The following is a 16,200-nucleotide window of genomic DNA, read 5'->3' as shown; positions in this document are numbered from 1 at the left end:
GATTAAGGTCTTAAAAGTCCATCACCTCTGGAAAGATAAACCCTTGCTCCCATTTGCTACATGAAATAGTGATTTGTGTTAGATTTGTTGTGTTTACAGTTGTGTTGACATTTCCAACAATTCCATACATTGGAATATTTCTCATCAGAAAGAATTATTGTAAGAAAGAGTAGGAATATATATTTAGACCCTTCTACTGCTGAACTCAGTAGCAATTGCCTATGACTTCAAAGTTGGAATTTGAATGTTTTAAGGGCTCTGCAATCCATGTGATCTATTTTCCAATGTTCATACTCTATTAGTGAGCAGAAGGTTATTGGGGGTGGATAAGGGCACAGTTTTGCTTAGTAAATAGTGCATGATCAGACTTTTTCTTTTCCCACTGAAGTGCCGTGAGGATTAATTTGTTAATGTCAGTGCAGCACTTTGAAGACATAATAAAGAAAATAAAGTTACTCTGGTGATGAGTGCCACAGAAGTGTCTATAAATGAATAAAGTGCTGTCTAAGTGCTAAGTATTATTATGATTACTGCCTGCATTTGCAAAGAAGTGGTTAAATACAGTGGGATGTGGGTGTAAAATTACATTTTAAATGGATCTATTTTTGAGATTACTTATCAGCATGATTAGTGTGATAATAATTACATTTATCATTAATAATACATTTTTGAAAAGTTAGGCAAAAAAAGCTAACAAGTTTGATTTTGATTTTGCCAAAAATGCACAGTGCTTTCCAAAAGCAATCTGTGGAACTTGTCTCTGGAATGCAGCTGTGTAAGATTTCACTAACATCTTGCAGGTGGAGTCTAATTTTAGTTCAGCCTTGAGAAGGGGGAATTGTTTTCTCTGATATGCACAGCACCATAACAGCAGCAAAGCAGGTGGAGCTTTAGACAAGTACTTGTTTACTTTCCTGTTTTAAAAACCCAACAAACCAACACAGATGAGTCATATCATTAATCATACAGTTTCAATTTGATTTTAACAAGTCTAACAAAATCATCGGCAGCACATTTGACCTACTGATTCTCAAATGTGGAACAAACCCAACAGAATGGGAAATGTTCAGAAAATGAGCATCCAATACTAAATTTAGTGGAGAAGGAGCTAGTAAATGATGGGAAAGAAAATTTAGAAATGCATCTGCTCAGTTACAAAGAGTGAGCTGCAGAATCAGTTTCAACAATTTCTCTTTCAGCTTCAGCAGTCTCTTATTAGAGCTTTGAAGTTAACTTTATGTAGAACTTTGAGGTTCCTGAGCTGCGAAACATGAAAATGAACCAGAGTATAAAAGCTGAGCAGCAGCTTGCTGCTTTTAGTGCCATTGGTGATATAAACTCAGTATAATAAATCTTACTCCTTTACTCTTGACCTGTTTATGCTTTAAGCTCACCAAAAATCCTTATTGTCTGAATGATCAATAACTGATGTCTTTTTCATCAGTTGTTATGCAACTTCTCCATTTGTACATGGCAAAATAGAGTAATCCCAGAGTGTCCTTGGGGTAAAGAGTCTATTACTAACTCTATTACTGGGCTAGAAAGGTTACTTTACTATACAAGCTTCTTTTCTAAGCTTCCATATTTTGGATTAATGTACAAGATGCATTGAAGTTTTCAGGTTTTTGGCTTGAAAAAACAGAGTTCCTTTCCAGGGCTGTGTTCCACATGTTTTTTATGTGGTAGACAGTAGAGTTGTTGGCCATGATGTATGTGGCTGCTCTTGGTGGGTTTTTTCAGATGGCATTTATTGTGATTGTGTTAACCTCAGGTTAACTTTTTGCAACTCGCTTATTTAAACTTATTCACCATAAAGTTAGTATAATAGAAGGTTTCTCAGGTGTACCACAAAAACACAGTTGTGCTCTAGGTCACATATCACCTGTGAGGATGGTTACTGGATTAGAAAAAAATGTGTCTGACTCTGGATTTCTAATAGTTCTTTTAAAATTAACTGAATGGCAGCAGCTGGAACCAACAAAGAACTATTGTTTCATGTGTTGTTACTTCCAGCATCTTTTTGGAGAGTTCATGCACTTTATATCCTTGACTATAAAGCCCTTGTCTTCCAAATATCTCTTTTAATGAACAAGATGGAAATTTTTCTGCAAAGTTTTTGGTAATTTCTCAAGAAGCATAAGTTGTTCCTGCCCATACAATTAAATGGGCTCATTGAAGGTCTCTATACTGCATGCTTTTCTTTTTCTCCAGACAGACATGGCATATCCAAACAATTCCTGAGAAGGGCAGTAGTTTACTTGATCACTTCAGTGATCATCTGTATATTTCTTTATAACAGTAATAACAACATAATACTTCTTATTCAATGGCCCCTTAGTGCCTATCCTTTTTTTCATATAGCTTAGCTGCCTCAGAAAAGCAGCACACTCTGGAGAATGATGGCACAGACTGTTGAATTCTTTCCAAGTAATTCTAGTATACATTTGATTGGTAGTGACATGCCTGTGAGGCTCAGAGATGGTGAACAGACTCATCTATAGCTCACCTTAGCACTTACATGAGGTCTTCCCCATGTCACAATAGCAGAGTGCTGTATACTGAAGTCATGTTTTGTGGAGTTGCATCTGTATCTCCTTTTCTTGGATGTACAGGGGCTGTGTGAGGTCTGGGCATCAGAGACTGACCTCTAGTCTCATTCCTGTCTATTCCAACTCCTGCAACTGCATCTGGCTAAGAATGAGGTGTGTGCTAATCTGAGGATCCACTCTGAATTGATCCTGTTTACAGAGGCTTGTGAAGAAGGACCTGGTGAGAATTAGAGGTTCACTGGCATTTTTGAGAAAGCATTAATCCAGGAAGGATTCTGTGGCCAAAATCCTGTTCTTATTTTGCTGCTTCTACTGTGCTGCCCCAGTTGCAAGCTGAATTTATCACTGATGTTGAATGTCTTCTGAAATATTTAATGGAGATCATAACATTGATAGCCAGTACCATAAACCTGAGCTTTCAAAACCACCAAGAATGATACCTCCAGTGCTGAAGAAGGGCAATTGCACAATAATTCCCTTAAGTGTATAATTTTTGGGTATGGATTTATGCCTTCCCGAGGAGTAAACTCCAGCTACACATGTAAGAGAATTTATTCTCTCCATTGGAGCATTGGCAGTGTTGGTACTACAGCCTGTAGAAATTAGCATTGTAGACAGGGCTCAGAGAATGTTATGGTCCTAGCCTAATACACAGGAAATGCTACAAAGTGCTGTTTGCTTCTAGTGTTATCTGAACTGCAGCAGTGCTGCTCAGGATACTCTTGGGCATGTGCTGTGGCTCTTGGGGATGGTGCTGTGCAGGGCTGGGAGCTGGACTCAATGATCTGTGAGGGTCCCTCCAGCTCAGCTTATTCTGTGATTCTATGAATAGAAACAAGGTTTTGGGCCTGGCCTGTCCAAGTAGAGAACAGAAGTATGTGAATATACTTAAATTTGAAAAGAAACCAGCATTTAGAAAGATATGGGAATGTTTTTTGCCTTTGCCTAGTTTCAGTGCTTCTTGATTTTAATGGAGACTCACAAAATATGTGGCTATTGCTAAGTTTTAAACCATTAACAAAGGCATTCTAAATATTCTAGTTGCTTAAGCTCAGTTGATTCTGCAAATATTTGCCAAGTCTATATTTATCACTCTATGTTTCAGATATCTTCAGTTTGTTAACTCAAAGTCTTTCCAGCATTTCCATTTTCTCGCCATTTCAAAACAATGTGAGCTAACATGCCTTTTTTCTGGTTTATATTTTTTTATAAGTGATGAAAATGGACCTAAAATCCAGCAAAGCTGAACATGCTCAACGCTGAAGGAAGGAACATAACATCCACAACAGTGTTTCAATTCAGGCTAAAGAAGGTAGGGTTTGATCTGTTCATTGTATTTCAGCAGTTTCTGTGTCAACTGAGGGAAGAGAATTTCCTATGCTGATTATTACTGTTAGAATACAGAAATTCTCTTTATGATTTATGTTAGCATAAAGAAACTACTTTATTAGGATATCAACTTGTACAATTCTCTTTTGTCATATTTTGACTTTGCCTTTTCTGAGGATCAAATTATGTGGAGAGAAAAAAAAAATCTGATCCTACTTGGGAGTTTGCTTTAGTGGGAGAGTCAGAGTATTTTTTAATCTGTTGTCACTCGCTATGGTAAATCTACTGGTTCTGAAACTCTAGGAGAGCATCTCTGCACCAAGAGCAGTCTATGGCTCCAAGGAAATAAAGTCATAAACTCTCTTGGAGTAATTTAGTTCTGTAGCTGAAGAAACAGTCCGTATGAAATTTTGTAAATGCAAAATACCAATGGGCTTGATTATATTATTTTCTGTTTCTGAAGGTTATAGGAGAATGGTCATATTTGTAAGATAAAAGATCACTATAATATTTTAATTTCTCAGAGGAGATCTCTGCTGCAAAAAATGTATTAAGAAAGGACTTCTTTCAACCAAATTATAAAGTTAGAGCAGGCAACTTTATTGTGAAAGAGACTGGAACTCAGAACTGCCCCAGAAGTCAGCATTTATGGATCTCTGCTGCAAAGAACTGTCTCTTCTACAGCTCCACTTTATTTGATGAGGAGTCCTGAAATCTAACAGTCAGCTCTTCTGCTCTGCCTCCCCAATTCCCCACTCTCGCCTGGCAAGAGCATGCCTTTTAAAACTAAAAAGCCATTTCAGGGAAAAAGAGAAAGAGAAGGAGTTTTTAAATTAACATTGAAATTGTCAGAGACTAATTGCATGTTAGCATCAAACAAACACTGTTGATGTTGTTGTTGGGTTTTGTGTTTTATAAGTTTTCTGTAACCCCTAATCAAACATGGGCGAGTATCTGTTGAAACAATGTATGTAATTTGTTTACATTGTTAGTTCAGATAATTACAAAGCAAGCACAATGGAAATAACTGGTTTCTTACTTTTATGTGGAAAGTGTCGGGGGGAGGGGGAGGAGGAACTCAACAACTAACCAGCGGTTGTCAGCTGCTCTGTAAAATATTGCCTAATTTACAGTTGTTGCATATTAGCATTGCTAAGAATGCTAGGGACATAAAGTGTCATGTTGAATATAGGGTGATGACTTCATACTAGAGCAAGTCTGGGGATATGACCAGTTTGCAGTCACAGAGAAATCAGCTTTAATTAATTTGAGTGCCAGCACTGTGTATAATTACACAGCATGAGAGTTTGCATGCAAATGCTAAAATGCTGATTGTTGAAATACTTGCACTTACTTATTAATACATTGGGACTAAGCGATCCTGGCCTGTAAGCAAGGTATAGAAAGAACACACGGTGCTGTCGGGATAATTTGCACTGCCCTGCAGTTAGCAAGCAGAATTCAGATAGTTCTGCTTCTAAAGTGATAAGCATAACACATTAGTCATTCTTGTGGGTGACATACCTTGCAGCCCCCTCTCAGAGTGCAACTAAAACAAGATGATCTATTGTTATTAAAGTTGTCAGAAACATAACAGCAGGATTTGAGCTTCATTTATTGTAAACACTAGCTACAACTCAATCTTGCTTTTCAATTTCAATTTTCATTTACTTATTATATATTGTCAGTATTCTCAATTAGAAAAAAATGTCTTCTAGGCAACTGTAATATAGAAATTGTCATAGTAAAGTAAGCCCTCTTGTTTGATGTTTCACACCTTTCAAAGACCATGACAAAAGACTGAATGTAGCTTTTTCTCCCCTACCCAGAAAACACTAGTGCAAAGCCTTTTTTCTGGACTTTATCATTGTTGTGTTCTGAGGAATCAAAACTGGTAGCCTGAGAAATGGAAGTTGTATATCATCCTATCCAGTCTTAATCAGTATGTTGGTCTTATCCGTGTGTGACTAATCCTGTTTGCAATCAATTTATCTCAGTATTTTACTGCAGCAACGAATTTCACTGATTAATTATATGCTGAGTAACGTAATAGCAGGGACACTAAAAACACTGTTCCTTAATTTGGATGAAACTCTTTTGTCTGTTGATATACACAGGGAAAAATACATAGGTCTGTCCTTGTCATTTATTACTTTATACATCAGCAAAATCTGCTGCTAAACTCAGGTAGTCCACTCCTCTTCAGTATCTCACCATATGGAACTTCTTCATATCTTTAATCATGCTGTTGACCTTCTCTGGATCTCGCCAAAATGCATTCATAATTCAGAAAAAAACAAAGGTGTTTGCATGTACTTGTTCATCACACAATGATCTTTGTATACATCTAGGTAGTAAAACACAGGTTAATACAGGAGCTTACTTTGTATGCATCTGAAAATTTGCTCTGTTTTTTATGTTGCTTCTTAAAGAATGTTTTTCATTTGCAAAACATTAACATTGTCAGGGTTATTTCCAGCCACACAGAAAATGTTCCTTTGTGTATTTTGATTATTTAAAGCAATTTTGCTTCTCTAATGTATATGTGCATCCAGCACAGCATGTTCACTGCTTTGAATGAATATGTGGGGAATGCTGTTAATTTCCCCATGTGCATGTAGAGAAATGCTTTTACTGTCTACTGCACATGTTGAGATGGGGTTGCTTCGTCAACTCTTTCACATTATATAGTGCAGACTTCTTCTTTGTATTTGAAATGTAATGACTGCCATAAATTACAAAATTGACAATAAACAGTGTATGCCAGACACTGGTATGGTTTGGGGCTTCCCAGGGTGTCCAGATGAATTCCAGAGTGCTCTGTTAGGCACCAAGGCTTTTACCATGCTTTGGGTGCTGGGTGGTTAATGGTGGAGTCCAATATAACTAGATGGTAGCTGAAGACTGTGCCTAGATTACAGTGAGGGAAAATAATGATGTCCTAAAAAAATAATAATTAATACTTTGATCACTTGATTTGTTGAGTTTAAGAATGCTCTAGAGTACATTAGATACAAATCCTTCCCCTAAGACATGCATTTTTCTGAGCACAGCAGATTCTGCTGCATAGCCAGCAAAACATGCTCAAGGAAGCCTATGCTTCCAGCACGCTGCAGTCATCTTCCCCATGGATCCAGGGTCTAATGGCTTGGAATGAGTGTCACAGACAAGACAGGGAAGGTGTTGTGAATTGCTCTGTGACTGTATGTGTTCTCCCTGAGCAAGCTTCAAGTACAACTTGGAGATACCGTGTTGAGAGGATTATGTGCTTCATTCTGCCTTACATTTGAGCATGTGTCTAATTTTAAACACATAGTTACTTCCATTCATTTGGATGGGATTATTGTTGTACATAATTTTAAATATGTGTCAAGTGATTTAGTGAATTGTGCTCAGAACGGGCATCAGAGGCAGGAGTACCTATGAATGTGGTGGGATAGCTGGGGACCAGCTGTCCAATGGAAACATCTCTCTTCTCTGTCAGAACCACTGTTCTCCTCCAGTTTAAATAAAAATATCACTTTCTCTGGATTTCTCCCATCTTCCCATGTAAGGTCATTGCAGGCTTTTTCCTTTGCAGGGAATTCTGGCAGCCCTCATGAGCTGTCCTAGCTATGACATATTGTGCTGAGGCCCCAGTTCAAGTCTTATCAAATTGTTACTCATATTTCTACTGTCTCTCACTGTGTATTTCAAGCAAAGTCAGGTATTTTTAAAAACAAACAAAAAGACATTTTCTCATTGTTTTCAGGAGATTTCAGTAGAGTCCAATGCTGAATAAATAAATGACAGAACAGAAAAATATATCTTTCTTTTCCTGGAATACAAGTCAAGCACAAGACTACAAAGCGGATAGCTATGATTTAGAAAACTGTAACTCAGTATTAATGTTTAATGGATGTGGCACATTCCTTGCTGTGAAGTGTTATAAATCACTCCTTGAAAGAAAACAACAGAATATTTGAGGAGCATGTTGACGAGCCTTTGGCGTGGTTCAAAGGTGACATGGAAACAATGACCACCTGAAGACAGTATTATATCTCTGTGACAAAGAGCGATTCAACTCTATTCATTTCCTAAACACGGAAAAAAAGACTGGCTTTTTTATCGTTATTTGATTCTGCTTGTATCTTTGGTATTTCTTATTTCTTCTAGGAAGAAGATTTTCCACTCCTATCATTCTTAATTAAAAGGTTTTTTTCCATCCCAGTTCTTAGTCTATCAGGCATAAATGCTTTTTGCTGTGTTTTCCTATAGCATTAAGTGAACTGGCTGTGCCCAGAAGACTTGATTCTGCCATCCTTATTCCTGTTGAGATTGATTTTGATACCGACTGTACCCACCCTGAGTCGTTTCTTTCTTCTCCATAATTATATTGAAGTCAGCGGGACTATTCATATTAGTAAGTGCTCACTGTGTGATGATGTTCAGAGCACAGCCCAGGAGGACTCACTGATGGCCAGAGTGTTCAGTCTGCATGAATATGGGTAGTGAGCCTGGCCCACTGAGTACTCAGCTTCATAGCACTTTCCAGAGTAATTACTGCTTACTACAATGGAAGCAGGGCAGAATTCTGACATGTTTTCTCTCTCTGTGCTGCTTCTCACTTTCCTTTTTATTCCTGAAGTGAGTGTGTTTGGCTGAATATTTCCCTAGGAAAAGCAAGGTATGTGATTACAACCAAATGAGCAACTTTGAACCACAAAACCCCACAAATCAAATTTGTTTATAGCTTGTTACTGCTTTTGTTTGTTTCAGAAAAGCCTATTACATTTACTCTTAAATGATACAGTATGACCAGTGTGATCTTGTGGTCTAAACAAGAATAGCTGTTTTTCAGATTTTGCTTTCTGTGGCTTCTCAATGCTTTTCATTAAACAACAGAGCTTGCAAACTTTAATTCATAAACTCACCTTTTAGCCTCATCAATCATTATAAAGAGCCTTAATAGCTAAATGTTCACATCATGCAAACTTTATTGTGGTTCAAATCTTGGTCGATTCCTTTTTTGAAACATTTTTGGATCACTAGTTTGTCTCTGTTTTGATTATATATGTTGAAGAAAAACTGTATTGTGAATATTCATTTTTTTAAAAAATAAATAGATGCTTGTTTGAAGGAAAACTTACACCAAGAGGGAAGAGTACTATTTAAGACATCAGTAGCCTCAGTATTTTACAATTTCTGATTTCTTCTAATCTTTCTATATCTATAGCTTATGTATTTGCTAATAATTTCCTTTTTTCTGCTCCTAAATGTTAATGTTTTCACTATTCCCTTAAGAGAATTTTTATCAATGGGGATGTTGTGTATAAAGACACTAACAGTATTAGCTTTACAGTTTTGCCTTGCATATGGTTAGTGAATAGATAGATATCCCTGTTGAGCACTGTGAACCTGAATATCCCTAATAGTAGTTTAATACTAAAATTAACACACAAACCACAGAAGTACCCAAAGACCTTGCAGAGCTTTTAAGTAGTACATGTGTGTTATATTCTGTGTTGGCCCTCCCACGATGTCTCCAGTCTTTCTAGTATTTAAGATGATTGATAGACCTGTTGGCATGGGCACTTCCATGTGGTGGAAATAGTCTCACTGCATATTTTACACCAAAGGTATTCATATCATCTGGAAAGGCAGAACTCAACATTTGAGAGTATTTCTGGTCTACAAATGCTAAGTATGTGCCTACATGTGCTTATCTACACACACTTTTACAAATCTATACAAAATATACAAATATATACACATTTTAATTTTGTAATCAGCAAACATACAAATTTGAAGAAATATCAAAACATCCAGCTCCAGTTTCACTATGATCAGAGCAAATACTGACAAATTAAATTTTGTACCTTATGTGAGTGAACAAAGCAGAAGATCATTGTAATGGCCCCCTTGACCCCAGACTCTTCTTATTTGAAGTTCATTGATGAAAAATGCTGTGGCATATTCATAGACAGTTGTGCAAAGCTGTTGAGTTGAAAATGCTCTATTTTCAAAAAGTATTTGTCTGATTCTTTGGTAAAAGTTGCCTTCAGGCAAACACTTGGAAAATGATACAGCCTATTAGAGCTTAAACTGAGGAAAACTCTCGATAGCTGATGTTCACACATCACTAATAGCCTGAAAAGTTATCAGGTTCAGACAGTGGTATTAAAAGCAAATTCCATGTGATACATTGAACTGATGCCAATCCTGTTCATGCAAGGGTCCAAATGTTAAAAAAATGTATTAAATCAACTTTCTGAATGCCCCTGTTCATTATTTTGCTGACTTGGAACCCTTGAAGTGTTTTGTATCCATTTCATTATCTCCAAAAAGCATGAATTGTAATGGAATTTACATAAAAATCCTGCTTTGGAGAGGAGACTTTACTGCACAGTCAGCTGCCCCCTAATCCAATCTTCCCCAATGCAGTTGGCCCGCTGGTTGCCAAACTCTAACAGTGGGGATCTCCTTTGTTAAGAAAAGTATGAATTTGAGCTTTAAAATGAGCAGAAGTCTTTTCTATTACTCATGATTCCTCCTCTTGCTGAGTTTACATGAAATGTCTAGCAGGAGGTGTTATTAAATAGCCTCAAAAATTAGGCAAAAAACCAATTATCTAGAAAAGGGACACAAAAGGCTTAAAGAAATGAGCATTTGAATTTTCATTATTGAGTATCCATGGGACACCACACCACTATTTGAATTTTGTTATTAACCCTTTGCATAAAAAGGATTTAATATTTTTAATCAGTTTTGAATTACACTTTGAGGAAAGCACAAGTTGGGAATTTTAAAAAGCCTCCTTCATTTCTTTTAGTATTATTTCAGTGCTCCCATGTTTGCACTTATCTCAAAAGAGTTTTAACTTTGTATTAGATTTTTTGTGAAGGTTGATTACATGGGCATTTCAGTCTCACCTTCATTCTTTATTTAGCTGAAATTCCTAATCACTTCGGTGGGGGGTAGACAGGACTGAAGTGTTCCTTTAGATGAATTTCAGCTTCTAAAAAATCTTAGGGGTTGAGTAATGTGTTCTTGTTTGTTTTTTCCACTCTACAGATAAAATCTAGAGAGCATTCATCATCACCTGGATAGGAGTGATTTAAAGCAGTTCCCAGTTTAGGCTGGCAGACATTTTCTGAACCCAGAGCACCAAAATTAGAATGGCAAGCAATAATTTAATAGTGTTTTCATGGGACCTCTTCAAAGGGGATACAAACAGATACACATATTGCGAGGGAATTCTTCCTGGAACAGATCTTGCTTTATTAACAAAAAGCACCCAGCTGTCCCTGCCTTAAGAAAAAATGCTTTCTTCGAATTAACATTGCTCTTTTGTTCTCCTGAAAATAAGGTTTTCTAATGGGTCAGTTTTGATTTTATTCTGAAGGATTCTGTCCCAGTGTTCTTGTCTAGTCATGAAACTCTGTTTTTCCAATCAGGTTGCTCTTCCCATTCTGCTTGTTTCCTCCTTCTTGTTTCAGTCTTCTTTATTTATTTTTTTTCTATTCCATTTTGCATTTCTTCTCTTAAGTTTTTTCTTTGTTATAATCTCTCTAACAGCAGTGTTACTCTGAGTATTATTGAACAGTAAAAACAAGTTACTATGGCAGAGCACATCAAAGCCCAGAAGTCATACAGTCACTAACTGATATTTTCATTTGGTTTCTTCTGTTTTTACTGAGTTCTATTGATTTCTTCTGGAGTGCCAGTCTTGGTTCCCAAGAGCCAGAGGAGAGCAGTCTTTTGGCTCTCTTCCAAAATGCATTTGCCAAATAGTAGCATTAGAAAAGTCCTGGACCTTCTAATAGAGGAGACAATAGCGGTATCCGAGATCTGTACACCAGGATCCTTCCCCTCTGCCCAGTCAGACGCTATGCCAAACTATTCACTTGCTTAGAAAACATCCTCAGAAACCTTTGACATCTATGGATTTACAAGGAGAGAGTTTACTGGACACTAATAGCACTGACGAGAATGACAAGCTATTACAAATATTCTTTTACTGTTTTAAAAACAGTTCAGTTTCCAGCAAACATGATAGCACTTCAGGCCCCCTCATATGGGAAACAGATCTTCAGAGAGCAGTAAAATTTAGCAAATATTTTCCTTATTATGATCTAACTTAATTGTTTTGTGTTTTTAGGTGAGAGGAAGTGTTATCTCCATCTGAAAGGAATTCTTAAAAATAGAGTGCAGTCTTCTTTTTTGAGGTAAATACAGGTTTGGCCTTTGCCTGCTCATTTTCAGAGACTGTAGTTAGTTTTAGGGAGATGGAAGAATATGAGCATCCATGGCCTTGAATTTTGCTCTTGAGTGCACACTGCTAGTGAACTGAGGAGGACCTCAAGGACTAACAGGGGTTTTTTTCACTGCAGTACTACAGAATCAACAAAATAGTGTGGAAACTGGACTAGGAAAAAGCACTGTTATGAGAGGAAACAAATATTTTGGGCCATTCAAGAAATAGAAAATCAGACTCAGGTCTGCAAAATCTGCTTGGGAAAAGTTCTGTTAGAAGATTTATGAAAGGATTCATGACTGATCCTTGTCCTGAAAAAATTATAACAGAGGAACCTTTAACATTTGTGTCCACATCTTTAGCTGGGGAAAAGGATGCAGTTCCATTAAGTCAATGCAACTGTACTAATTTGCACCAGCTGAGCTTCTGCTTCTTTGTTTGTGTAGCCTTGTCGGCACCCCTTCCAAGGGAAAGCAAACATTCATTGTTCTTTCCTGGGTCAAAGAGAAGTCAGTGCAGAAGGATCCCAAAGTTTCCTTATCTCTTCTTTTTATTTTCACAACTAGCATTATTCACATACAAATGACTTGAACTTTCAGTGCAGAACTTAATGCATGTACCTGACACTGGCTGATGGATGAGTGATTTCCATGAGTGGAATTCATGTATTGTTTTATGCAGCGTAATCCATGCTACATTAATTCAAAATATGTAAACTGAAAAAACCAGGATGATCTGAATCACAGCTCATTTCTGATGAAATTTAAATCACCTTTTACCCTAAAGGTTTGCTTCTTAACCCTTTGTTTCTTTAAGAGTTATTTTATGCCCCTTATTATTTTATCCTTTTGGTGTTATAGATCCTGTCCTCAATGAGCTGCTTTTTTTTCTTCTAAGTGGAATATCTGGATCCATGCAACACTGTTTGCAAACAAGCTATTAGTGACTGAGGCATGATCAGAGAGATGATGGTGCCTTCATTTGCATTCACATATACACTCTTATTGCACATTAAGAGTTATATTGCTAGCTATGATTTTATTATTTTCCATATAAATACTTGCTCATATTCTCACGGGAAATTATGTGTTCATTAGAATAAGAGTGTCTTGATTAAGCTGAAATCCATATCATGAAGGGGCTTGGAAGTTATTGAAGAAGATTTTTGGGAGCTGTTTTCCAGGAAACAGTTAAGGAGTCACTTCTCAAATGTTGTCAGGTATTTCCAGTCATCCAACTTCTTAATTCTTTCAGAATTAATTGAGAGGTCAATACTTAGTCACCCCTTAATTAATCAATGCTAAATATAATGTAAGATATATCACAGCTAAACTGGAGTCCTAAAATCCATCCTCTGCTGAGACATTAGAATAACTTTCAGGATTCTGATTGAGGGTTTGGGGCCGAATGTTTCTTGTGACTGTCTCAGAAGGGCTTGCAAATCTCATTAAAATGCTGTAACCAGAATGAAATGTGGTTTGGAGCGATTTCCTTGTCCCTGATGGAAATCACCCGTTCCCAGGATATTGCTATCCCAGTTTTGCCAGGGACAATATATCCCTAAGGCTCACAATGCACTTGGGAGTAAGGAAAATGTTTGGCCTTTAAAATAGACAAGGTTATGTCAAGAGTCAGTTATTTTAAAAGAAAAAAAAAAAGTCCCTGGAGTGAGAATCTTTGCAAATTTAAAAACTTTCCTCTTTTCAAGTGGTGCAAGCTGAGCAATGGGTTCTCCTTGGCTGTACATTCAGCACTTTATCCATGAACAAAGTATAAATATTTCCAGAAAACCCATTTCTATATTTATTTTCAGACTGACATCACTTCCCCTCTGTATAGCTGGTGAGAGATGGTTCAATCCAAAGACAGCTCTATTTTCAGAGAATATACAGACACATAGTCAGGGTGCTAGCTCTGGAACTGTGGTGGTTTTCACTGTAAATGAAACAATGATACTCTCCAGTTCCTCACCCAAATACTCTGTATTTTTTTGGTTTAGTGCAGGCTAAAGAGCACATTTTTTTGTGGGGAGTCTCATGTGAAAATATTGACCACCAATCATCAGACAGACTCCAGTAGCAATTATTGTAAGCTGTGCTGCTCCATCCAACTACATTAATATTTTTAACAATTCTCTTTCCAAAAATAACTACATTTTGTGAGTATCAAAAATGAACAGAGTTCTCTTCATTCTTCAAAGTATGTTGTGAAGCAAACTATTATTTAAGTGTATTCTTCAGTACACAGGTACTCTTATAATTGGTGCAGTGTGTTTATCTGAACCTTTGGTCATACTTTTATGAGTACCAAAATATGTTTTATTGCATTTTATAGAAATGTGTTACATGTATATACCTTTTTGTTTACTCTCCACCACTTTACCCCAGGAGAAGAGGCTTTTAGGAGGGAAGGTGTTAAGCAACAACCTGCTCATGTTTCAGCTGAGGGGTGTGCTCCCCTCAAGGAACAAGAAGGCAGCACGCTTAACTTATAAATATCTCTTCTGCCTCTTTCTGTTCGAAAGGCCAGTGCTGCTGGGGCTCAATCACTGGTGGATAGGCAACCTTTCCTGTCTGGCAATGGTAAACAATCCTCAGCTTTTACCTTTTCCTGCAGGAGTCTGAGAGCATTCGCTGCATGGTAGACCGGTGCTCAGGACAGAAGGGAGCTGTCTCTGCTTTTATATCTGCAGAGCACAATTACCTGCATTTCCTTAGCCCTGGCTGCCTCACTAAAGGTGTTCTTTAGAACTATTTCACCAAAAAAAAAGAGATTTGTTTCCTCTTCTTTTATTTACATGTAACGTTTGCCTTGGCCAGTGTGGCCATGATTTTTAGAGCAGGGTTTCTTATCTCAACCGGTAATCTGGATGATGTTTTAAAGAAGCCAAGTAGTTCCTCACAGCCACACATTCCTTCAGTGGCTCAATCGGGATCACAGTCAGGGTGCTCTTACACCTTTCTTCTCCCCATTTAACCACATGGCCTCCCTCACTGCTGGCAACATGAATCTGAATTACATTGGCTGGGAAAACTGCAGCAGACAAGAAAGAAAAGTCACACCTCCAAAGCCTTGGGACTCTGGGTGGGCAGGGCAGGGTTAGCAGCTGGTTACAGGTAAAGCATTTTTTCACCAGAAAAGGTCAGTTTATTGGGAGATCCCCATCAAAAATTCTAACTCAGTGCTCTGAAGCTACTTTGAACCCCTAAGGAAGGTTTTCAGTATCTACATGTTCCATCTTTAGTGTTACAGTGTTTAGAAACTGATTTCCTGGAGCTTTAGGTAAGACACCAGGTATCTTGGCTCCAATACAGATTTTTAGAACTTGAGTTGATATGGGAATTTTGTGTTGTGCTTTCCTTATTTTGTGTATTGTTAAATTATACACTTTGAGGTACTCTTATGATTAATGTTATTTACTCTCAAATTCTTGTGAATGTTATTTTGAAGCACTTCAGATATTTTCGTTTTAATGACACATGATGATAACTACAATTATTAAAAAATACATCCTTGTGAAAACCTAGTGATGTCTTAAGAATCCTAGAGTTCTTCAGAAAAACTATAAGACTATAAATTAAAATAACATCCAGGCTAATTGTGAGTCAATGTAAAAACTAGCCTTTTAGTTTGCTGATCAAAGGCAAGTGTTTTCATTGTGTGATGTTAAGAGGAAAATAATTCAATTGATACAGCAGTTTTAGAGCACAGAGGGAAGAAACACACAGTTTTTGATAAACTTTTGGAACAGTTAGGAAAAGCAGTGCCACAAGAAAAAGAAAAAAGAAATTATCACTTCCTTGATATAGACAGTGCAAATATCATGTGTTAGCAGTATCCCAAATGTTAATTACAGAATCTTGAAGGCTTTTAACTGTTCTATAAGGAGTCAATTCAATGACCTGAGATCAGATGAAATAAGAAAAAGCTTCTTAGCCTGCCTTTGTACCTTGAAGGCGACACTTTCAATCGGCGGAAACCAGTACGTTGATTTACTTATTAGGAAGTTATTAAACAAGAGAACTCCACTATGAAACATCTATAGAACAAACTAATCTGGTGCCTTTCCAGGAGAGATGACCATCT

At 37.2% G+C, this 16,200-nt stretch overlaps 1 protein-coding gene across 16 annotated transcripts in view; it reads left to right on the top strand.

Moving 5' to 3' along the window:
• The window catches only part of ADGRL2 (adhesion G protein-coupled receptor L2), a 389,866-nt gene that overhangs the window by 179,753 nt on the left and 193,913 nt on the right, over positions 1–16,200 (top strand). For all 16 annotated transcript variants that reach the window (XM_086901649.1, XM_023932664.2, XM_086901653.1 and 13 more), the window contains one exon: positions 3,763–3,861. The gene's annotated coding sequence lies outside the window, so the exon portion shown is untranslated. The remainder of the gene's footprint in view (positions 1–3,762; positions 3,862–16,200) is intronic.

The sequence above is a fragment of the Cyanistes caeruleus genome, chromosome 9 (genome assembly GCF_971803275.1).
Source record: "Cyanistes caeruleus chromosome 9, bCyaCae1.hap1.1, whole genome shotgun sequence".
In the NCBI taxonomy this organism is placed as follows: domain Eukaryota; kingdom Metazoa; phylum Chordata; class Aves; order Passeriformes; family Paridae; genus Cyanistes; species Cyanistes caeruleus.
Note: the sequence above shows the minus strand (reverse complement) of the source record. Positions and strands in the feature narration are given on the sequence as shown.